Raw genomic sequence first — 25,258 nt, 5'->3', positions numbered from 1 at the left:
AACCTTTATATTCAGGTCAGCTTCACTGTGTGCCTTTTCATTCAACATGGTTTTATTTTTACCACTTTAATAAATTTCATGTGTGCTCACTCAAACTGATGTAGCCACTGTTTGGCTTCTTTGTTGGCTGACATCAAAACCAAACTTTAAACAAAGCTCCAACAGGCTGTAGAAGCATACCAGGTAGATATGAAACCTAAGATATCTTATCAAAAACTCCTGAGATTGATACCTAATTGCCCCTCTGGATGGTTTGTAAGCCAGTAAGATTGGATCAAAGGCTTTGGGTGGAGCATCCTCTTTGATCTCTTCCAAAGATAGCACTCTCTGTCTCCACCTGCACTGGGCGTTGCTAGAGGAACGGCAGGAACAGGGTGCTGGTAGGCTGGGCCACTGAGGTCTCAGAGAGGCTGTTTCCCCTGGAATGTGCCGCACCTGAGCTCTGGTGTGTACAGCAAGCAATGGCATAATCTGAGGAAGAGCCATTCTGAGTTCAATTTTACTTCAGTGAGCACTCCCAAAGAAGTGGGGATTAATTCCGTGATGCCTTTAATGTGGAGAGGGACATAGAGATCCTGGATTCAGAGGGAGTGGGTACGAGCTCAGCTCTGTTGCCTGGCAGCCATGCAACCTCAGGGCAGTGCTTCTGAGTAAGCGTGCAATGAACGCTGTGCCAGGGACAATTCTGCACCGGGCAGGGCTGTCCCAGACACGGCAGCACATTTACCACCCCTGCCCCACCCCCTGTCTCCAACATGTCAACAGTGACTTACTCTTGGAGGGCAGGACAACAAACGTGCCCACACTCCCAAACGCCCCCTGCCTGAGACACAGGCTAAAGTCTCTGAGCCTCAGATTATATCTGGGCATAACACCTGCTCCACCACCTAAGAGGTGGTTTGGGAGGGGCAAGTGTGCAGCAGCTTCTTACGAACCTAAGCTGGTTATACAAGTGGTATCATAACATGCGTTCACGTGGGCAGCCTGTCAGTCAGGGGCAGGGCTGGGGGGGGGGGGTCCCACCACCTGGATCGCAGGTGGGATGTATTACACAGGGTCAGCTCTCCAGTCGTGTACTAGAATACACGACAGCTACTTATTCTGAAAACGTTTCCCTTCCACAAGCGGGAAATTCTGGTTTACGTGTTGCTGCAGGTAAAAACCACACAACAGTGTGCGTTTTAGAGTGAATTCTAAGTACGTGGGCTATTGGAGCAGACAAGCAGGAGGGCAGCCTCAAAGCAGCTTCAAAGAACCTGGTTTAGGATGGCACCAAAACTAGCCTGGAAGGAGAAGAACACTTCTCTTCGTGAGAAAGAGATAAACGATTGTGCGAATTACTTCAAAGATCAAAAGTACAAGGCTATAGAATGTGGTGCTTCTGTTCTTACGCACGCCAGAGCAGGGCCAGCATGCACAGAGCTGACTTTCAACGTGTCGCACTGCTCTGTTCTTTATAGCTTTCAGTGGCTCTCACGGAAGGGAATCTGAGAGGCTGGGCAGGGCTGCTGCGTGCAACCTGTATGCCCTGACAAAGGGGAGAATGGAGCCTCGGTTCACACAGGTTAGTGTGTGGGAGCCACCTGGAGAGCTAGGCAGGAAGCCCCCTCTCCCCACTCCCCCAGGGATCCACCTGACGCGCCAGAGGCAGAGCAGGGCAAAGGCACAAACCTTGAAGAACAAAAGCGAAAGCAGACACCCACTCCAGGTCATTAGGCAAAGAGCGCTGAAACAAGCTCATGAGAATTACCCATGGGTTGGAGAGGGGGTGCTGGAAACGAGCAGCTATAAATGTGTAGTTTTGCTACAGATCTTTACATTAAAATATTTTGCCCCAACATGGTGTTTTTATAGTTTCCCTTGACTCTGCTTACTATTACCTTTGGCACATTCCTCCAAATTCTATTCATCTTAAAAACAGCAGACTGATAACGTAAAGTCCCTAAATCTCTGGGCTCGGCCATCTAAATGAGATCTTTTATCCTTCTCTTCTCCAGCTTTCCAGAACGCATTTTCATAGCATTCTTGCAAGAGGAAAGATTATCAGAAAAAGAAAAATGAAGGGGAGTAAAGTCAAAGGAAAATACCAAATACCAAAGCTTTTGGTAAGAAAATATTTATGTCCACAAGCACATAACCACACCCTTTCTGGGAAGATATTACTGGCCCTGAAGCTGGGTTAGTGGATCCCAAAATATACCTCACAAAAAGCACAGTTACCCTCCCGAAATAGGCCCTATAATTACAATCTTTTCAAGTGGATTGTCCTATATCACAACTTGACATATGTTGCTTTAATCTCCCTGCTTCAGCAAATGTGGCCATATTGGGCTACACAAGCTCTCAACAACTCCCGGTTAAACCAGATTGTAGTGTCACTAGAAAATTGATGGAAATAAACAGTCCTGTGTACCAAAATACCCAATCTCAATCATCTGTAATGAGATCTCTCTCCTCCCTAAGCACATTTTCATCACACCAGAATCACACCCTTGATTCAAAACGATGGACTAGCCCAGACTGAAATACCATTTCATCTCAGAGGTCATCTGAAGACAAACACATCTGAAGAAGCTGGGGCTGAAATTTAAAATACGAGACAATGTCTTTTGTGTGAATGCTGGGATCAAGTTGTGTGAGTCTTGCTTCTAGCTTTAGTTGACAGTCCTCAGTATAAGTCTGCAGACACCCATCTGTCTGAATTCATTTAGATCAGATCTTGCTTGGAATCAGTGGTAATGTAGGGGCCCTTTCAGCTCTGTGATTCTCTGAACAAATTTATGTTTTCTAGTTATATATTTACATTTAATTAAATGTCAAAATATTAAAAATGTTAAACCTTCAAAATAATGAGTACTTTAGGCATTGATTATTATTATTATTATTATTTCCATAGCGGTTTCACAGCCTCAGCACTATTGACATCTTGGGCTGGATCATTTCTGTGTGTGTGTGGAGACGGGTGTCCTGTGCATCTTAGGGTCTTTAGCAGTATCTCTAGCTTCCACCCACTAGATGCCAGTAGCACACACCCCTCCCCTCCCTCCAGTGTGGCAACCAAAAATTTCTTCAGACATTGCCAAATGTCCTCTGCGAGGACAAAAACAACCCAGGTTGAGAACTACTGCTCCCTCTCTATTTATCTATTTATATATCTCTCCCTGGCATGGCCAGGAAAAAAAATCTAGATTTTTCAAGGCACCTACAAGTTTAATTTTCAGAATTTCTAACTTCCTATGACTCACAGTGAAGAATCAGGATCTGTAATATAGTACTACCCCGAAAGATTTATAAACAGCACCACTGCTGTTTCAAACTAGGGGTGGCAGGGCCTGGCCTCATTTCAGTTAAGACATTCATGAGGACGAATTTGCTGCCACCTGATCTCTTGGACTGCTAACCTCCCTACTTTTAGGAGCTCCATTCTTAGAAGACTACTGGTAAGAAATCCGTCACGATCCAGTTACCAGGCCCTCAGTATGGAAGGGGATAAGGATTGGTGTCTATCAACACCATCTACAGAAGCGAGGACCCATTGTACTCCTCCCGGGCCACACCCCCTCGGGGGCTGCGTTTCTAGCACTGGGCCATTCGTGTAGGGAGTGGTAAAGCCGATGCTTCCTCAAGAAGAGGCGCCGGGTGGGTGCTTCCTCAAGAAGAGGCGCCGGGTGGGGAGGGAAAGGAAAATAACATCAGGAGACAAAGAGTCAAAGAACGGAGATGGTAAGTTCAGCCCAGAGAAGAAGAATGAGGAAGGAGAACATCTTCAAACATCTGGTGGGCTGGTGTGTGGGAAAGTGAGTGCACTTGTCTCTATCTGCTTACAGAGTGACTCAGGGAAGTCAGCAATTCAATAAATACTTATCACAGGCCTTCTAGGTGGCAGTCTCTGTCCAGACGCTGAAATGACAGGAAGTAAGAAGACCAAGTCCTTGTTCCCTTGACCACATATTGTAGCTCAACAGAAGGACCAGATCGCTTTTCTTTCCTCCCTCCTACTCTCTCCTTCCCTCTTTAACAATTTGACCTAATGTCCAGGTATCTGATTGCTCATTTTTTTCCCATTTAAAAAATTAAGGTGTAATTGACTACAGCAAAATTCTCCTTTTCTATTGTATAGTCCTGTGAGTTTTCACAAAACCTACAGTTGTATAAATACCACTACAATCAAGATCTAGCACAATTTTCTCACCCCCTTAAATTTCCCTGTGCCCTGAATCGCTTTTTAATTGGAGAAAGCGCCTCTGTGCAGTAGCAAACCCCACCTTTGAGAGAATGTGAATTCCCCTCTGTCAAGAATTCTGGAGAAAAGGGTTTTTTTTGGTTGGTGGGAGCTTGGGTCAGACAACCCCTGAGGCCATGTCCATCTCTTTGATCCCCTGAAACTGGAGGGTTGTCACCTCCAGACACCCGATCTTAACCATCAGCCGATATGGTTGATTCTCTCCAACCACAGGTAAAGGCTCCACCCCAAAGCCAAATTCTTTTGGTCAAAGCTCAAAAATTTCCTTCCAATAATTGGATCTCTGTGAAGGCTGCATAATAAGCATAGACAAAAAGTCCAAAGAAAGGTTTGGAAATGAAAGCCTCAACATGGTAACTGAAGCCTAAACCAAGGGTACCATCTCCTCCCAACCCTTCTTCTTCTTCTCGTTATTTTGGTTCAAAATAACTTTAACTCCAAAACCGAACAAAGCTCAAACAACGTGATTGCACCTGGCTGCAAAGGTGGCAGGAAGGGAAGTTAAATTAGCTAAGCTGGTTTAAGAATGGGTTGAGGGCTTCCCTGGTGGCGCATTGGTTGAGAATCTGCCTGCTAATGCAGGGGACACGGGTTCGAGCCCTGGTCTGGAAAGATCCCACATGCCGCGAAGCAACTAGGCCCGTGAGCCACAACTACTAAGCCTGCGCATCTGAAGCCTGTGCTCTGCAAGAAGAGAGGCCATGATAGTGAGAGGCCCGCGCACCGCGATGAAGAGTGGCCCCCGCTTGCCGCAACTAGAGAAAGCCCTCGCACAGAAACAAAGACCCAACACAGCCAAAAATAAATAATAAATAAATTAAAAAAAAAAAAAAAAAGAATGGGTTGAGAGGGTTAGAGAAGATGGCAAAGGTCTTGGGGACATTGCGATGCAGTGGACGCTGCAGGAGGGACTGTGGCGACCAGCTGTGACGCCCCCTGTGATAGCAAATGGGGTGTGACCAGCCCCTTCCCAGTGGCCCTCCTGCTGGAAGATACTCACACCTTTTGCTGGCCTGACCTCAATGGCAAATGTCCAGTTTCCAAACAAGGGTGTTCTGTTGTCAAGAATAACTGCTTTTCACAGACATAGAGAACAGACTTTTGGTTGCCAAGGGGGAGGGATGGATTGGGAGACTGGGTGAGCAGATGCAAACTAGTATATATAGACTGGATCAACAACAAGGTCCTACCGTAGAGCACGGGGAACTATATTCAATATCCTGTGATAAACCGTAATGGAAAAGAATATGAAAAAGAATGTGTATATATATATATGAATCACTTTGTTGTACAGCAGAAATAAACACAACTATACTTCAATAAAATATTGAATGTATTTTATATTTAAAATATAAATCAACTATACTTCAATAAAATAAATTTAAAAAAAAAAGAATAACTGCTTTATTGAGCACTCATGGTGCCCCAGCACTACCTAGTTTGTTTTATTCTGACAACAACACTCTGAGGTAGGTAACATTATAAGCCTCATTTTACAGACAAGGAGGTTGAGGCTCAGAGAGGTTATACAACAACCGGTAAGTGTAGAACTTGAGTTTTAACCCAAGTCTCCTGTCCTTTTGACTACTGCTAGCAAGGTCTTCTGGGTGTTTGCTGAATTTAATGTTCCTGGTCTCAGGCTGCTGTTATGCTGGTTGGTGGGCTGGGTCCCAGGCTTGCTGGATTCTTAACTCCCTTGCATGTCCCATTCCCCAAGCAGCTAACTGCCTGTTTCTCTCTCATTTCAACATATAGACCAGAAGGATCTCTCTGCTTTGGAAACTTAAAAACATTTTTTTATTCTTTTGGTTTGCAAGTTTATTACTCTCACATTCCATGAGTGGCTAAGAACATAAGCTAAATGGTCCAGGGTATTCTTTATCCTGTATCTGGAAGGTTTCCTAAAATCTAGACTTATTATTATGTCTTAGAAAACCCCATATTGCTTAATAACATCAGCAATGACAAGAAAAAGATGTCATACTGTCAGAAAACACCAACTGAACGTCACATTTAATTATAAAATCCATTTTTGTCAAGTGTAGTACAGGTTTAAAAGATGCACAGAACAAGGCCATGGTTTCCCTTTATGAGCAACATTTACTTCACAAGGTATCAGAAATAAATGCAGCGACACTTACCAAAATTTCCCCCAACGATCACAAACTTTATATATACCACATGTCTTCTAATACAGCTGCTGGACTGGTCCTGAAAAATACCACAACAAAAGGAAAACTGCATCATTAGGCAGAAGTAATTTAATATATATTGTGTTTCCCTTCTGGAAACCACAACATCTTCCTTGTTTTGGGAACCCATCAATGTACCACACTCTTACTGCCAGATTCCTCTTTGTTTTTCACAGGAAAGATGAAACCAATTTACAAATTGACTCAGCACTCACTAATAACAAACAAATAACAATCTGGACAATGAAATAAACCAGAAACTGTGCTTATAAATACTTTATTTGAATTTTTAGCCTTTTAAAATAATTGAAGATAAGAGAACAATGCAAAGATATCTAAAGCTGAACCCATAACCTTTTTTTCCCCCCAAAACCAATTCCTCTTTCCTCTTTCTTTCAGCAATACACTCCATTCTCCCCTGCTGGCTGCGAGGCCCTCACCTCTGTTTTCTAGATTTCATTTTATTATCTGAAAGATAGGAATTACTGTACTAACCTCACAGGGTTGTTATGAGCATTAAGTAATATAAATTTAGTGACATATAAATGACATTGAAAGGCTTAAAACAGCATCTGGCACAGCAATCACTCGGGGAAGGTGAGGAGCTATTATCCTTCTCTGGGTCATGCAGGCCTGAAGCCTAAGCTGGCCTTGCTCACCTGCACTGCAAATCCTGGCCTGAGCCTGACCTTTGAGTCCCATGGCAACTCTGGAACTCACCGCCTCTCTCCATTCTCATCTTTACACTCTTGTTTGGTCAGCTTCACCCCTTGCAGAAACCCATCTCCTGGCCTCCAGTTCCTTCTCTTCCAATCCTGCTCCTTCTTAAACACAACTTAAAGCCTCAGCGGAAACACCTCTACTGCTTCCCACCACCTACAAGTTTACCTGTGAAATTATCACTATATCAGCCTGGGCCTCCCACTCGCCTTAGCTCTGTCCTCACATCTTCCCATCAGATGCTGCAGAATCCAGCCACCAGTCCTGCCTCAGCCTGTGGGCATTCCAGACCCTTCTCTGAGTGTCTCCTGTCCCATAAGTGCCAGTAGGCGGCCTCACCATTTTCTAAGCCTGGAGCTCTTTACCTTTTTGTTCCATAACAGTCTAGAGACATGTTTCTCAGAATAATGTTTTTAAATTCTTGAAGTTAACACATGAAATGCATAGGACTCAAAAGAAGTATACTGATATTCAGTTATCAAAACATGTAACAAAATTATGATGTGCTTCTCTTAATATTCAAATAAGTTCCAGGAAAAGTCTAATTACTACTGTAGTTTTGAAGTAATGTTGGGCATAAATGATACTTCAGGGTATCTGTAACTATAATGTAATATGAAAATACCTAGAATTACTACTGGTGACAAATAGCTAATACTACTGTCATAACAGGATGAAATGTTAGATTTCAATTAAGGGTTAGTGAAAATAGATAATTTTCCTCCATCCAAGTTCACAGACACCCCCTCCCCCAGAATTCCATCTGTGGACTCCAGATCACGAGCCCCACTTTAAGGCCTAGTGTAACTCTCATCATCTTCTTGAGCCCCTACTACCTGGACTTTCCCAATTTAGTATTATCTTACCCCTCTTTGCTTTTCTCTTTTTAAAAATTATATTTTATTTGATATAGATACTTTAAATGTACTTATTATATCCTACTTTTTAAGTTCTAAGTCCTCTAAGTTGTAAGCGAAGGCCCTATTTTTTCCCCATTTTGTATTCCTCTCATGGCGGTGAAGAATCCTCTGCCTCATAGCTCACAGCAGGAAGACATTCAGCCAGCATTGTTTGAACCAATCAGTGAATAATAGTGCAGTCTTGCTTGTAGAACACAGGCTCAGCTAATATTAATATTATTTCACCTCTGTCTGGCAGCCTATGAGGTTCTAAATATGCAGATGGGACACCTAAACATTGTATATTTAGATTATAAAATTCTGAAGTTAGGCAACAAAACGTTCCCCTCTTTTATTTCTCCTTAGAGAGTGAATGCTTGGTCAGCGTGGCTGACCGACAGATCTCCCTGGGACAGACCGACTGTTCAGTCATTCCACCCATACATGGGGCATCTGTGTGACATGAGCACAATTCCTGCCTTAGTGGAACTTCGAACCTAGCAGCTTTCCCCAGCTAGTCCAGAGGAGCTGAGAATCTCTCAAAGTGTCAGGGCCTTTGCAAAGACAAGGAATAGCCAGTGATTCCCCTAAGTATGGGTGCTTTGGTGACCAACATAGGTGAGGCCAGTTAGTAAGAGCTGCTCTGCCTTCCCACAGGTCTCACAGATGTGAAGCTGTGGTTCCAGAGCAGGCGAGTCAAGTCGATGGAGCAGTGAAATTCCAGCTCCCCTCCTGAATGATGTCTTTGCGTATGAGGTCGGAGATGGCAACCCCTCCAAGGGGACCATCCCAGAGGGGTTTACTCAACGCCTGGTGGCATATTCCACTCCGGGCCCCACTGAGTCTGTGACGGAGCAGCCTCTGGACGGACACTGGTCCTTTGGTCTTATCAGCCTTTTTTCCAAAATTGCTGCAGCTCAGAACTCCTGTGTGCCTTTTGCCAAGAAAAGAGCACACAAAAAATAACAGAATGGTTCTTCCTTTTCAATGAAGAGAGCATAATGATTTTCTCCACTGAAAACCATGCATTAGGGCACTGTGACCATTTGCTCTGGCAGAAATTCAACACCGGCAAGCAGCATTTTTCATGCCTGACATCATGTCAAGTGACTCGTAGGACAAGTCGGGGTGTACCCTCCCTCCCCAGTAACTAAGACGGATGAGATAGCTACTCAGAGGACAATGGACGGACTTGGCACACTCTTTTTATACTTAGGGACATTTAAATCTATTTCATTTGAATTTGTTCCTTTTGAGTCACACTAGATATATGGTATTAAATTAAAATAGCTGAATGATAATGAAGAGGGCAGCATGACTGTTTAATCTTTTATTTCAGAAATTGCAATGTTCACATCCTCATGAGTACATAGTAAGCACCTATAGGTGCTCCCACACAACAACACTTAGCATGGCACTTACTTTTTACTTCTAATGCATATCATAGACGTCGTGTGGCTCCTGTTTAAAGGTAACATTCTCATTATGCACTGGATACGAGGATCTCTAATACAGTTTTCATCTGCATGGGGCCATTCCCTCTTCCTTCTTCCTAACAGATGCCCCATGTTCCTTCAGCCACAGTGCCTGAGAAAAGGTGACAGCACTCCCAGGTGGGGGGGTGGGGGCCTGAGGGGTCTAAGGCTTTGCAGGGTGCCCAGCAGCAACATCAGCATCACGTGGGAGCTTCTGAGAAACGTCAGCTCTGAGGCCTCACCCCAAACCTACTGAATCAGAAGCTGTTTTACAAGATCCCAGGTGATCTGTGAGCATGCTGAAGTTTGAGACACACTGATCAAGGGAAACCTGTTCCTCGTGCAAGTGACTGGTTCAAGAATAGGCATGTGACCTTCTTCAGGCCAACACGATGTGCAGAACGTTTTGCTGGGAGCTTCTCCTCATTCTTCTGGGAGAAATTCCCTCCTTCTGAATGTTGTGTAGGATGTGATGCCTAGGACTTCTGTAGCTATCTTGCTCCAAATGAAGCATAAAGCTGGCCCACAGAGGAGGGCAAAGACAGAAAAAACACAGGGAAGGAGAGTAGGGGTGTTTGCATTCAGTCAACCCTGAAGTCTGCAGAGCTACTAGACTTCCAATAAGTTTCTTATTGTACAGGCCTCCTTAAGTTGGCTTGTCAATTGTCTGCAGCTGGAAAGCATCCTGACTAATCAGTCCCTAATAAAGCATTATAAAAGGAACAGAATACCGAGGCACCAGTCAGCCACACAGTGAAGGTTCCAGACAAGTCAGTGCATCAAGAGACCAGAGCAACAGTTCAGAGACCTATTTTGTCCAGGAACTGACCCAGTAGTATTTCCGGTTCTGACAACCGTTATTTGCTTTGCACATTTCCAAAAGCTTTCTAAATCAGTCGGTCTAAATGATCAACCAGAGGAAGTTCTGAACGTTTTCCAAATTCTTTTAACCAGAGTGGTCAACAGTTGCTTCCGCAGAAGTCACATGGATGTCATTTCCTGCAAAAACAATGGGAGACTAATTGCTCAGCCCCAGACTCTAATAGGGAAAACAACCTGTGATATGTAATTACTGAAGGGTAAATAAGGAAAAGCTTGAGGCTCTCAGAATCTGCTTCTGGATCCACTGCAATAACTTCGGGAGAAGGAGGGGTGGGGGGAGAGAGACAGAGAGGCAGAGAGAGGGAGCGGGAGCGAGCTGGTTTGGGAAAAGATTTGAGGGACTAGCACCTTAGGCAGCCACCCATACCACTTTTACGTATCACTGGTACTTATTAAAGACCTTTCTGAGTAAACCAAATAGACCTGCTATTACATAAAACCATATATGGCTCTGATGTAATTTTGCTTCATATACAGGAGTGATGTAGTCAATAGTCAAGGAGAACTGGGTGTCTAAATGGACATTCTCTCTTCAGTGTCATAGCTTCTCAACCACAATGGGATATTTTTGGGGGATGGGTTTGTTGCGTTGGCTTGATACAGAATGTATCTTCTATTATGGAGTAAACATTAGTTGGTTTTCCACAGAATGTTCCTGACGTTCCATCACCTCAGGTCTCTCTTTCCCTACAAACCTTTTTGCTTTCTCTTCCCTGGTACCTCATATACTTCCACAGCTCCGACTATCACCCTTGTCATGAGTTTCAAACTACATCTCTTGATCTATCACCCTTGTTTCCAGTCCCACTGTAGCTCTCTAGACAGAAAGTACCCTGAGGACAGGGACTTTGTTTTGGTCGCTGCTATATTCCCAATGCTCAGTGGCGGGCACTATTACGTTTGTTGAATGAATAAGTAAAAGGCCTCACTCAGACTCTTAAGACACCTCACAGGAATTCTTGCCATCACCTCTTAAGTGGCCTCTTTGCCTCTGGTCTCTCCCTTTCCTACTCTGTCCACACACAGGAAAACTCTAGATGATAGTACTGATCATGTTGGTCCTAAAATGTCTCAGCTGGGAACAACTTACCAGCCCAGCCCTGCACTTCACAGGTGAGAAACTGGTCCCAGCGAGGCCAGGAGACTTGCCTAAGGATTTATGATGAGTGGGTGGCAGAGACGGAATTATAATTCAGGCTGCTGACCCAGTGGCTCTTACTACCATGCCACTGGGTCAAAATCTTCCACTGTCTTTCAACAGAACCGAGTACAGGGCTAGGCATACAGGGCTCTCAGTAAGTACTTGCAGACTGATGGAGACTAGATAAGTGAGAATGGGTCTCTGGCACAGGCCAATGGGAACCCTCTTAAAAGAAAGACAATACCCCAGTATATAACATGGGCAAGGAAGCAGCTGCTCTGGACCTTTGCTCCTGCAGTGCCTATGAGCCACCCCCAAGGAACCTCAGGGTGGTGACATGGCTAGAAAAACCAATGACTTAACACACACTCACACTCTTCAGCTTTGTGCTCAAAGCCACCCACCTCCATTCCAAACCCCCCTTGGCCTTATCTCCCATTTCTTTTTCCTCCCTCACACCCAGCCTTACGAAAGCATTTGCTGTTCCCAGCACCTGTCCCTCCTCCTGGCCTTCACCTGCCCTGTTCTTCCCTCTCATGCACCCTTACCTCCACCTGCAAGAATGGCGACCCAACCTGCCCCTCGAGCCCAAATCGAATATGAATCCCTCCCTGAATTTCTTGTCCGATTTCCTCCACTGGAATTCATCTCACCATTTACACGTCTACTATAGACCTTACCACACTGTCTGCTTCACAGGAAAGAGCCAGATCCTTGAGGGCAGGCACTTACCCTAAATCTTTGAACCGCTGACACATTGCCTGGCCCACTGCTTCGCACAGAGGAGCCACTTCTCGTCATTTTGTTGAGTCAGAGGGCTTTGTCCTTTTCAGTTCACCTCTGTGACCTAAGTTCTGTAATGGGGCTTGCAAGGCTTCCTCCAGCCGGTGCAGGCTGATGATAAAGCCAGCACACTTGCAGGGCCTACCCGTTAAGGAACAGCTGTGTGAGTCCCTGCTGTCTTATTTTCAAAAGCAAGGAATGGGGGGGCAGGGGCTAGGGAGGGTGACTTCCCCTCCCTTACATAGCTCTCCTACGGCGGCTACGGCTGTCCTGTCCTGTGCAGTGTGAGGCGCAAGCTGGGCACGTGACAGCGTTCCCTGCAAGTCCAAAGTCAATTGTCTGCAAAACTAAAGAGTTCCAAACGGCGCGATAGCACATTAAACAAGCAAGTGTGCAAACAAAGCCCATTCGCAAGGAGAGGAGGATGGGAAGCAGAAAACAGAGTTCCCTAGGAAACCAAGCCTGCTTTAGGACTGACTGGGGCCTTCACCCCTCGTGGGGGAGGCAGAGGGGTGCTCCGAGAAGGCATCACTGGCCCATCTGCTTTCCCTGCCTACAGGGGCCCTGGTCCTTCTGGCTTCACCACCACAAGTTGGGGATACTCAAGCAAGGCTGTGGTTGTTGTTTGTTTTCTTATTTGCTGGAGCGGGAGTAAAGAGTGGAAGGAAAGAGGAGAAGAGTGATGGGTAGACAAAGAGATGAGCATGGAGACCACTCGGCCAGCACAAAGGGGTTACCGACCGCAGGATGAGAGGGCAGGAAGGTCGGACTAGAAAGGGCTGACTGCTCCTCTCTCATCAGCCATTGCCAGGATGAGGGGGACTCAGGCTCACGGTGGAGCAAGGCACGCCCAAACCAGCAAATGCGCTTATCTTCAGCTGCCCAAGAGGCGGCTCTGAGGTATTTATTTTGGGCTCACTGGCATGGTGGTTGGGCTGAGTCATGCAAAGGGGTGGTCGGAGGGGTTGGATGGGGCTCTAGGGCTCCCCATAATCTCCATCAACCTCAAGCCGGAAGAGCAGTAGTGATATAATTTCTCCTCCTCCTTCACATAATAATAATTTATTATACATTATTAATATGCAATATATTAATAATTACATAATAATTATTATTTATGATAATGATGATGATTGCTATGTTTAAACCTCTAGGCTGAGGGTTTATTTGGGAAAGAAATAAATGAAGTAAATGCCATTGGAATAATTAGTTGACTGTCAGGAGGAAAAAGATTCTGTTCTATAAAACTTATGAAAATGAAGTATATATTTATAATAATCATGTCTTTCTTTTCTTCCTGGCAGTGAGTTTCTATCAGGTGATCACATCTCTTAGGTATCAGGTAAAAATAAAATAGAAACTCTGTTTTGTAGTGTACTTGAATTATTTCTGATTTTCCTTGTAAATGAAGCTGTTTCTAGTGATTTGCAATCCAGAGTCTGAATAAAAACGCTGCTTTGCTATGATGCAGCTGGACAAGTCCCCCAGCTCTCTTCCAACCTGATTACCACTCTCAAGACCCTCCAAACAGACATTCTGCAGTAGCTCCTGGGAAGGCCTGGGATACGCACACAGTATCACAATGCTGCCAAGATCAAGGTTAATAATGATGTGTGCAGAGGCCCTGGAGTGTGGGCTGGCTACAATATTAAAATCCCAGAATCCTGGGGCTGAATGGAATGTTAAAGAATATCTAGTCTGGTAGTCTTTAAGCTATTTTTTAGTACAAGAACCTTGTGTATTCACACGTAGATGTGAGTGCATGTGTATTTCTAACGTCTATGCTACACTCCAACATACTAGATAAAAGTGGAACAGAACAGCTCTGGTTCAAGGAGGAAAGGACTCAAAACACTACCACCTTGGCCATCCTCCTGGCCCACCTGGCACTTCTGGGGAACCCTAATGTTCTCAACACTGAAAACCTCAGATCTAGACCCCTATCCCATCCAATATCTGCATCGTGTCCTCAATACCTCTTCCAGCCACGGTTCTCCATGTGGCAACATGGCTGAACTAACGCCTCTACCTTTTCTCTACCAAGGACCTATTTTACCTACATCCAAGGATCCCAAATTTTGAACCACTTCGCCTCTTCTAAAAACTGCATTTTTACAGGGAGATCAGCTCGGTGCTTTGTGACCACCTAGAGCGGTGGGATAGGGAGGGTGGGAGGGAGGGAGACGCAAGAGGGAAGAGATACGGGGACATATGTATATGTATAACTGATTCACTTTGTTATAAAGCAGAAACTAACACACCATTGTAAAGCAATTATACTCCAATAAAGATGTTAAAAAATTTTTAAATAAATAAATAAATAAAAACTGCACTTTTGAAGAGGTAACTAATTTATTTGCCCAGCTCTTATTTGGATCCAGTGAGACCTCGACTTAAATCTTAGCCCTGCTAAGCTTGGTAAACATGGGAAAATTCCTTAATAATGTGAAACAGTAAACCCAGTAGAAGTTTTTCTTCACTTCCTCTGCTTTTTATTTCATCAAAACAAATCTCCATCAAAAAATATCAGATATATAGGAATAAGTGCAATAAAAGATGTGTAAGACCTTAACACTGAAAACTATTAAAAACATTACTGAGAGAAACTGAAGAAGACCTAAATAATAGAGGGTTATGCCATGTACATGGACTGAAAGTCTCAATATTTTAAAGATGTCAGTTCTCCCCCAGATTGCATCTTCAATGCAATTTCAATTTTAAAAAATAGCAGTTTTTTTTTTCTGGTAGAAATTGACAAGCAGATTCTAAAATTCATATGGAAATGCAAAGTGCCAAAAAACAAAATAATCTTGAAGAACAACAACAAAGCTGGAAGACTTACTCTATCAGATACCAAGATTCATTATAAAATAAAAGTAATTAAGACAGTGTGGTATCTGTGTCATAGACAATGAGACCAATAGAACAAAAAAGAAGGTCCCAAAATGGACCTACACAGATAATCACCTGATTTATGACAAAGATGACACTGAAGTTCAATAAATGGCACTGGGTTCACTGGGTACTGTGGGTTGATTGTGTTCCCCCAAAAGATATATTGAAGTCCTAACGCCCCCAGGACCTCATAATGTGACATTATTTGGAAATAGGGTCACTGAAGATGTAATTAGTTAAAATGAGGTTATAGTGGATTAGGGTGGGCCCTAAATCCATTACGACCAGTGTCCTTATAAGAAGGAAGTTTAGACACAGAGAAACACAAGGGGAAGAAGTCCACGTGACAACAGAGGGAGAGATCAGAACAACGCAGCTGCAAGCCAAGGAACGTCAAGGATTACCAGCCACAACCAGAAGCTAGGAAGAGGCAAGGAACGATTCTTCCCTGGAGCCTTCAGAGGGAACATGACCCTGCCCACACCTTGATTTCATAGTTCTGGCCTCCAGAACTATGAGAGGATACATTTCTGTTGTTTTAGGCCACCCAGTTTGCGGTACTTTGTTACGGTAGCCCTAGGAAATGAATACACTGCGTACCCATATGAAAAAAATGATTCTTAATCTCTACCTTACATGTGAAAGTCAATTCCAGATGGATGGTGGAAATAAATGTGAAAGGTAAAATAATAAAACTTTTAGAAGAAAACAAAGAATACCTTCAGATCTTGTGACAGGTAAAGATGTTTAAAAAACAGAATACAAGAAAGTGTTAACCATGAAGGAAAAAAATAAGTTGGACTGTATTAAAATTAAGAATTCTTTATCAAAAGATATCAACAGAGTCAAAAGGTAGGCCACATAGCGGAGAAGATAATTTCAATATATAAATCCAGCAAAGAACTCCTACAAACCCATAAGGAAAAGGCAGATGACCCAATATAAAAATGGGCAAAAACTTGAGAAGAAATTTCACAAAAAGGGAAATCCAAATGGCCAATAAACATGTAAGAAGATGCTCTAGTTTAGTCATCGAAGAAAACTAAATTAAAATCACAATGCCTTACCAATACACACCTACCAGATAGGCCAAAATGACAGAGACAAAACCCACAAAGTGGTGATGACATGGGACAACTGGAACTCTCATACAGTGCTGGTGAGAGTGTAAATTGATGAAGACACTGTGGAAACCCGGCAGGATCTATTAGAGCTGGACATACCTACGTCCCATGACCCAGGATCTCGCCGTCAAGGAATCCGTCCTCAGCAACGTTAAGGATACTCACCCACTGACATGTACAGGAGTGTTCCTAGCAGCACTGTCTGCAATAGCCCCAAACTGGAACCCACCCCAAAGCCCATGTGCAATAGAAGGGATAAATAAATTTACAATAAACAATGCATTACACGGCAATGAGAACGAACAAACTACAACTCATAACAACATGGGTTAATTTCCCAAATGTAATGTTGAAAGAGACACAAGAATACATCCTTGAGATTTTATTTATATAAAGTTCAAAGTAGACAAATTCAACCTATGTTAGAAACCATGGTATAATAGTTACCTTTGGTGGGAGTGGGGTTGGTTTGGGACTGGGAAGGGGTCTAAGGGGCTTGGGTGACGTTCTTCCTCCATCTGGCTCCCGGTTACGGGGGAGTATGCACTTGGTGAAAATTCATTTTCAGTGCAATTAACAATGTGTGTACTTTTCTGTATGCATGTTAATACTTCAATTAAAAAAAAATCTCAGTGGTTAAGGCAGTGAAACCAGAGACAAAACAGAGCTCTTGTAAGTACTGAAAGCAAAAGAGCACAGCAATTTAATTTAAGCAAGATAATTCAAAAATTTGCTTTGCTAAAAGCTTAAAAGTGCCATTTCATTTCATTGGGTTTTTTATTCACTTAAGATGACTGTCATGCCAAAGTTATTTTATTACTGTATGTTAGGATGGCATGAAGTAAACAGTTTCAAAATAAAATAACACAAATCTTTTTAATTTTATCTGACTGATTTTTTAAGGCGAAAATCTGGATATTCAAGCCCAATTTTTCACGTCGATTAAAATACAGCTTCCTGGGGCCTTGGTTTACTGTCTGCAGTATCTCTGGAGGGGAAAGCCCTGAGGATAAAGGTGATCTCTATGTGACACACAGTAGGTGCTCCATCCCCCTTCAGAGTCACCCCAAGACATCAGCTCGGGCCTGCCCCTGGGGGCAACAACGGCTCAGTTTGTCTCTAAGCCTTGCTGTGGATAAATGTATAGTTTCCACTCGACAGCCTGTAATACTGAAAATAACTCCCAGGACACCATTCCTGCCTTTGTCCGTTTCTGGGCTCTTCAGATTCCCACTTGGATACACATGGTCACGGGGCAGAGTCCTGATCTTGCAGCATCACATGGATGGAGAGAGAATTCTGTCTCCAGTTCTGAGGGTAGCTCAACCTCAGCAGCTGCTCAGAGTCTGTGCGGGGCTGGCCTGTCATCATTAGACATGGGCTATGCACAACTGCTCTGGCCACCACTAAAATACATCCCTGGGGGCACAGAAACCATATGGCCAGACTCTTGTCTTCTCAGATGCTTTGTTCTCTGGGACCCTCTGGTAGGGAGATTTACTTGGGCACTTACACAGCATCCTGGGCTGCTGGCAGCCTCCACAGGGAGTGAGAGAGGGTCTCACTGTGGCCTACCTTCTGAGCTGGGAGAGCATCGTGTGCGAGGGGACTGTGGAGGGTATAGAGTTCCTATGAGAGAGACCTCACTCACCCTGAGAGGTGAGCATGGGGACCAGGACCACGCAGTCGAGCTGTATGGAGGAGACTCCATGTGCCACGAGGACACCTGGGACTTTCCTCAGCGATTCCATTTCCCCGAATATTGGCTTCCCAAAGGAGACCCCTTAGATTCAAACTCTATTGTTTTTGTGCAGACTTTCTGATGCTGATTCTACTTTTCACTATCTGACAAACGACGATTTTGTGGATCATTTAAGGAGGTTTCTACATCCCCAGTTAAAGTTCTCTCTGGTAAGAAAATAACATTTGCTTTTAAAGTCATTTTTTAATAAGGACCTACTGTACAGCACAGGGAACTCCACTCAGTACTCTGTAATGACCTATATGGGAAAAGAATCTAAAAAAGAGTGGATATATGTATACGTATAACTGATTCACTTTGCTGTACATCTGAAACTAACACAACATTGTAAAGCAACTATACTCCAATAAAAAAATTTTAAAAGGTAAAGTCATTTTTTATCATGAGTGGCCACAGAGATTTTCCATTTGGAAATATAGATAAATCACAAGAGTCAAGCATTATAATCAGTTTAGAATTTAAGTGGACTGAGGAAAAAGCACCCAGGCCAATTTCTTGAGAGCCTTTCAGCTAGATGACTTGGCTGTACCAGAAAGGGCAGGGTAGGCAAACTACAGCTGGTGGGTTGATTCGACTGCTTTTGCACAGCCCATGAACTAAGAATGGTTTTTACATTTTTAAATGGCTGGGGGGAAAAAAACCTAAAGAATATTTCGTGACATGTGAAAATTCTATGAAATTCCTATCTTGGAGTCTATAAATGAAGTTGCATTGGAACACAGCCACACCCATTAGTTCATGTATTGTCTCTGGCTGCTGCCATGATACAAAAGCAGAGCTGTCTCAGTGGAGACCATATGGCCTGCAAAGTCAAAAATACTTACTGTCTGGCCATTTACAGAAAACTTTTGTTGACCCGAGCTAAGGAACTTGCTGTATGTTTGCAGAAGGCTGCCCACTCTGACCTTATGCTCCCTTTTGTGTTTGAGCCTCTAGGGCTGTCTCTGCAATCAGCGGCCAGTCCCAGTGCTGGTGCCAATTTCACACTAACCTGGTAAACCAACACAACCCACCACCGTAGTTCCTTTTACTCTGTGGTCTCTAATCAATTTAGGGGGTCAGAAAATTCAACTTAGTTGGTTGTGACCAGCATTTTCTTTAATGAAATAAAAGGGAAAAATATCAAAGGCATTCATTGATATGGACTGAAATGTGCCTCCCTTTTCCCATATGTTGATGTCCTAACCCCTAGTACAACCTCAGAATGTGACTGTATTTGGAGACAGGGCTTTTGAAGAGGTAATTAAGTTAAAATGAGGTCCTAGGGTAAGGCCCTAATCCAACATGACTGGGGTCCTCATAAGACGAAGAGATTAGGGGAAAAGACGGCCATCTGTAAGCCAACGAGAAAGACCTCAGAAGAAATCAACACTGCTGACACGTTGATTTGTCAGACTTCCAGCCTTCAGAACTGTGCGAAAATCAATTTCTGTTGTTTAAGCCACTCAGACTGTGGTGCTTTGTTATGGCAGCCTAGCAAACTAATACAGGCATCATAACGTAGTATTATTTGGTGAAAAAAATTTCTTTCAATCACATGTGCAGCATGTAATATGGTAATACAACCATATCACAAAATGTATTACATTCTGTGCATCATATCAAAATAAATGGAGAGACATACACACTTGACAGCAAAACCACAGGCGGGTGGTCTAACTGAACCAAGACAAAAGAGGAGAAAAGAGCATTTACTGAGCATGTTATATGTGTAACATATATATATATATATATATATATATATATATATATATATATATATATATATATGCTATGTTTGTATATATTATTATCTTATTTTGTCCTCGTGGTAACCCTATGCAATGGGTAATATTATACATCTTCAACTTCAGCCAATATATTGGCTTTGTCAATATATTCATTCACCAACCATTTATTGTCTGTCATGCTCCAAGCAACTCTGTTAGGCACTGGAGAGTCAAATTTGGTCTCTGGGAACAAACTCTAACAAGACCCAAAGGCAGGCAGGGCTGGGCAGTAATCACGCAGGCCCTGTTCTCAACCCTCCCTGGATCTCTGGCCCTGAGAAAGGCTGGCTTTCCCTCTCCAGCTCCAGCCGCCTCATTTGTAAAACAAGGATAATCCTGACCCAGTTCACAGTCCTGTGGTGAAGGATAAGTGAACAGAATTCTGGGCTTGTTTTTATCTACACAGTGCCAGTTGGATTCTACCTGTTTATAACCAGCATTGCTTTCTTTTTTTTTTTTTGGAAACTCTATACTTATTCTTTAAGAAAAAATAAAGAACTAGAAATGAGGTTCAGTGATTAAAGGTATATTCCGTATTCTTTCTCAGAACATCTAGATTAACAATTTTAGAAATGAATACCTGCTTCCCAACCTCAGACAAAAGAAGAAGGAACTCAAAGATCTTGCAAGGTTCAGTAACATTCCAAGGACAAAACTAGGTGAGGTGCTGCCAGTCTTGAGGGAAATAATTCAATGATAACTAGCACTTCAAAAACCTAATAAAAGTAATTCACAGTTTTCCATCTAACCCTTTTAGGAAATGATTTTTAAAAAGCAACATTAAAAACAAACAAGTGTTAATCTAAGTGTTATACAAGTTAACATTTCTGAGAAAGACGACAGGACACTGAAAGGATACCATCCTTCTTGTCCAAATCAGACATAATTATGAAAATCTCTCTTCTCTGTCACCCACATTGAAGTCATTTTCCAAACATTAAAAACATCTGTACAAATTAATGCCCTATGATAGACAGAAGAGGAGGTAGAGAAGGAGCTGGGAAGGGGTGAGGGGGAGACACACAGACCTAAAAATGGGGCCCGTTATAAGTCTCCCTTTATTGGCTATGAAGGTGAATAAATAAGCACTGCACAAATTCATTCACTATGAGAGAAAGTGCAGCTCTAACTCCTAGTGTTTGCATTTTACTTGAAAGGTTAAAGGTACTTTCCACTTGTTTCTACACCTTCAGATTCTCTGGGGTCCTTGGAGCGTTCAAAAGCTTTACAATTATCTAGACTAAACTCCCCCCCGCCCCGGCAATGGTTCATTTCACTGATGTGACTTATCAATAACTGCACAGTTGGGGCAGGGCACAAACGGCTCAGGTGAAGCAAACACCTCTGTTTACTTCTCTCTGTCTTGCGGATGCCAACGGTCACGGTCCCCTTCCCACTGCGCCGGCAGCTCCCCCCACGGCAGTGCGCAGGCGCGGCAGCCTCGTGGGACGCCTCCCGCCCCGATCCTGCCTGCGTTCACACGGACTTCCAAGCCGGGCGGGGCAGGACCTCACAGCAGCTACCGTCCTTCACACTGAAGGACGTGAACGTGCTGTGATGACATACTCAGTAATTGCTCTCCTTTTTAAAAAGGAGTGGTAAAAATTATATTTAAAATGCTTGTTGATGCCCTGTGGGTATGAGTCACTCTGTAAAGCAGTATCAAAATGGATCCTCTGTTACGGGTTCCTGCCCGTTCTTTGATTCTAAACAACTTTATTAATGTTAATAGGAGTTACGCACACATCAATGGGAGAATAAATTCCCTGGGTTTCGTGGCACTTCAATTAATGATTTGTAATAAGCCGTGTAAAATGCTTTCTAATTTTCTTCCAAGTAATGCCACACTACCCCAGAAGAGCTGAAAATTAGGCATGGGTCTCACCACGGGGTGGGAAAGACAGGGGGATGGGAGAAAGAAGGCTCTCCAGCTGGTTGGAGGCTCTGCAGGAGAGCTTCCCAGCACGTAGTGCGGGGGAGTGCAGCAGGAGGGACAGACACAACTCGCCCAAGGGATAACGAACGTGATGAAGGGAGGAAAAGAAAACTCACAGAAAGCTAGCCTGACGCAGAAGGAGTTTACTATAATATAAAATGGAAAAGACTGACTGCAACCGTGCTTCTTAAATCTGTCCCAGGATTCTCCCATTTTTCCAGAGCATAAGTTAATACCATTCACTGACTCCTGAAAATACCCACCAAGATGAAAATGGGAATTTAAGTTCCAAGGATGATGCAGCAGAATTGCTAATGAATAGGTTATTTTGCAGTTGACACAAAGCTCTGCCTCAATTTCTGGAAACCCAGCTTTAGATTTAACCCTCCCTTGCCCAGGCCTGCAGTTCTCTCCTCAACTATTCTCGTGGGAAACCAAGTGATAATTATTTATTGAAATCTTCTGAGAATAGGGTGGGGTGGCATGGGGGCTGCAGCAGAGACAAGTATGAATGGCAAATGCCTAAATTCCATGATTTGGAAAGAGAACAGCTCAAAATTTTAATCTAAAAAATCTCAGTGTTTGCTGTTCGATCCTTAATCACCTTATTATTCTTCCTTGCACTTTATCCTAATGCTTCTCAGATAGTAAGAAGACCTCTGCCAGCAAATAACGAGACCCCACATCATAAAAGACTAGACGCACAGCCACAGGTGTGGGAGCATCTGCTCTGTAGGATCAGATGGCTTTTCAGGTGGGTTCCCCAGTTTTCCTGTTACACCTGCCCAGTCTCCCTGAAGTAGAACACATGGAAAGTCTTATGATGTGCAGTTTAACTGAACAAATATTTATAGGGAGAGAAATCTGTTGGCTGGGAAAATGAATACCAAAATTCATCAGAACTTCCATACCAGCCACCTAAGACTTACCTGGAAACATATCATTCACTCTATGAATTTTCAGAAAACTGAGGGGCCTCTCCAGTGGTCCAGCTCATACTAGAAAATCATGAGCCAATTACAAAAATAGCAAGTGCATCTGAGACTGGTGACAAGTAAAAACGGTGCCTGGGTTGTGCACCATTTTTGGATTACTCCTTCCTCTCACTTCCACTGGTGTGATACATATGAGTGTTCTGTAGGCAGCCTACACATGAGCACAGCCTTTGAGAAAAAGGGCTTTGCCCCATCTTAGTCCCCACGATGACTGGCATGAATTTGTTGGGCACCAGGGGAAGATCTCTGTGTAACAGGTGACTGAACAGTGTGCAAGGTGCTGGTTAGGTGCTAGTGAAGAGAACAGAGAAGTATCAGACACCATCTTGGTCTTCAAGACATTTGCAGTTCACTTGGCAGATAAGCTGTATACACGTGCCAAGTTAACTAACAATGCAATACTTCAGCACTATTTACCAGGATGGATGCAGAGTGCGTCTTAAAGAATCTGGCTAAAACTCCTGCAATTCCCAACCATGCATGCTTTTCTTGCTGGGAAAATGTGGGACCAGAAGATGACCAGAATTCAGCTGAAGTTCTTCTAAGTGACAGAAATGGAAACTAAGCAGCTTAGTTGTTTACCCTCTTTCAGAACTGTTCCCAGGATCCTCCAATCTGCCTCAGAACAGCATCTCCCCAGTGACCTTTGGAGTTCCAAGGGCATGCTGCCATTTCAACCTCTGAGCACTCTTCTTGGCTAATTGGTAGGGTTTTTTTTTTAATTTTCTAAATAGGTTTCCTTTCAGGGGTACACATTTATCTGGCTCTTTTAAAACTATTAATTCAATCGCTTCAAATATTTGGGCTTCATTAAACTTTTTTTTTTGAACTATGCCACTTTTATGGCTTGAGTCTGGAAGGGAGGTTTCACCCTAACGACCATTTTTTTTGAAGTCAATAGATAACATTAATAAATGTATAAGAGGTTTTCTTATTCTCAAGCTACTGTGAATTGAGGACCACAAATTACAAAGCTGATCAGATCCCAGCCAGCTTCACCCATCATATATTTTCAGCTTTTTAGTTTCACATTCTCCAATCTGTGAAGAGTCAAGTATAATTATTGTTAATATCAGAGAAGGAAGTAATCACTTCATAATGCTTCCAGTCAGTGATTCCTAAGGGGTGGGTAATACAGGGCAATATAAGGGAGGTAATATAAGAATCCAAATAACAGGTGCCTTTGCCTATGACTTTGGCTTGCTAATGTTTAATATTATCACTCCTGAGATAGCACAGAAACAATTTGCCTAGGATTATTGTATTTCTGCAGCAAACAGTGCAAATGTAGAATTACCTGAAGAAATAATCTGTGAAAGAGCTTGTGGAATTTCAGCTTCCCAAAGAAGCCATGGTACGTTAATGTGGGATAATTTGCTTTCCAAGAAAACACCACAAATATCCATCATGTCGGGAACAGTGAAAACCACATGAGTAGAGAAGAAGAAAAGAGTCTTCTTTCCCATAAATGACCTTCTCCCCTCTAAATAGTTTCCCACGTGCTAATTCACTGAGGGGATAAGATAGTGTGGACACAGCCACTGGTTCACTGAAGTATTCTTATCCTCAAATCCAAGTTTACATCAAAAGCTGCTAAAGTAAACCAAATCAACTGAAAAAGAACATGTCATTCTCAAATGTTGAAAAGCCAGGAAGAGGCATCATGGTCCTGAAAATATAAGAAGGCCATGCTTAAGGATTCAGAAAAAAAACAGGGCAGAGTCAGGCTTTGGGGAACATCCACGCCTTCTGTTACCATAAAACTCAGTCCCTGGAGGAACTGGGGGCATTGTTTTTCTCCACCTCAAGAGCGTCCCTCCCTCCTTCACTCTACCCTAAGCATTCCTTTCTGCCCAACTGGGGACCGTAGAGGGCTCTGGGAGCTCTCTGCAGACTGCTGCTGACTATTCTCCTATCATGTTACTGTCTTAAATAGGAATGGAATACTATACTGCAAAACCACCGATGTATATTCTTAAGCCAGAAGCAAGCACAGCTGCATGTTTTTCTTTCATTCTACTGAGTAGCCAAAATTTGGAAACATGCATAACTGCCCCAAATAGCATCTAAAGAAATGAATGGCAAAACCTGGATCTCTTGGTCCCTGGTCTTTGTTAACTGAGATATAAAATACAACCCAGTCTCTTGGTAATAAGGGGCTACCAAGGTGGTTTTTACACCAACAGAAAAGAAAACGAGGGTGGTGACTCATAAGCAGAACAGGGTCTTTCCCACAAGGTTAGCCTAAGTGGGTACTGTATACAAAGTAGTGCTGTGTGGAAACTTGGAGGCTTGACTAAGAATCTGCTCTGTCAGCACCATGTAGTGGAAAGAACTCCGTGAGGACTTAAGAAACTTGATTCTCCCACAGGCTTCACTGATTTTCCGTGACTTGAGTCATCACTTTACCTTAATAGCCCTCAGCTTCCTCATAAAATGAAG

At 43.3% G+C, this 25,258-nt stretch overlaps 1 protein-coding gene across 5 annotated transcripts in view; it reads right to left on the bottom strand.

Annotated features, from left to right (window-relative positions):
* FYN (FYN proto-oncogene, Src family tyrosine kinase) overlaps window positions 1–25,258 on the bottom strand; it is a 207,951-nt gene that overhangs the window by 112,069 nt on the left and 70,624 nt on the right. For 4 of the 5 annotated variants that reach the window (XM_082404802.1, XM_082404803.1, XM_082404800.1 and 1 more), the window contains exon 3: window positions 6,385–6,454. The exons of the other annotated variant lie outside the window; for it this stretch is intronic. The gene's annotated coding sequence lies outside the window, so the exon portion shown is untranslated. The remainder of the gene's footprint in view (window positions 1–6,384; window positions 6,455–25,258) is intronic. 5 annotated transcript variants of the gene reach the window in all.

Source organism: Balaenoptera borealis, assembly GCF_965194805.1.
Source record: "Balaenoptera borealis genome assembly, chromosome: 9".
NCBI classification, from domain to species: Eukaryota; Metazoa; Chordata; class Mammalia; order Artiodactyla; family Balaenopteridae; genus Balaenoptera; species Balaenoptera borealis.
Note: the sequence above shows the minus strand (reverse complement) of the source record. Positions and strands in the feature narration are given on the sequence as shown.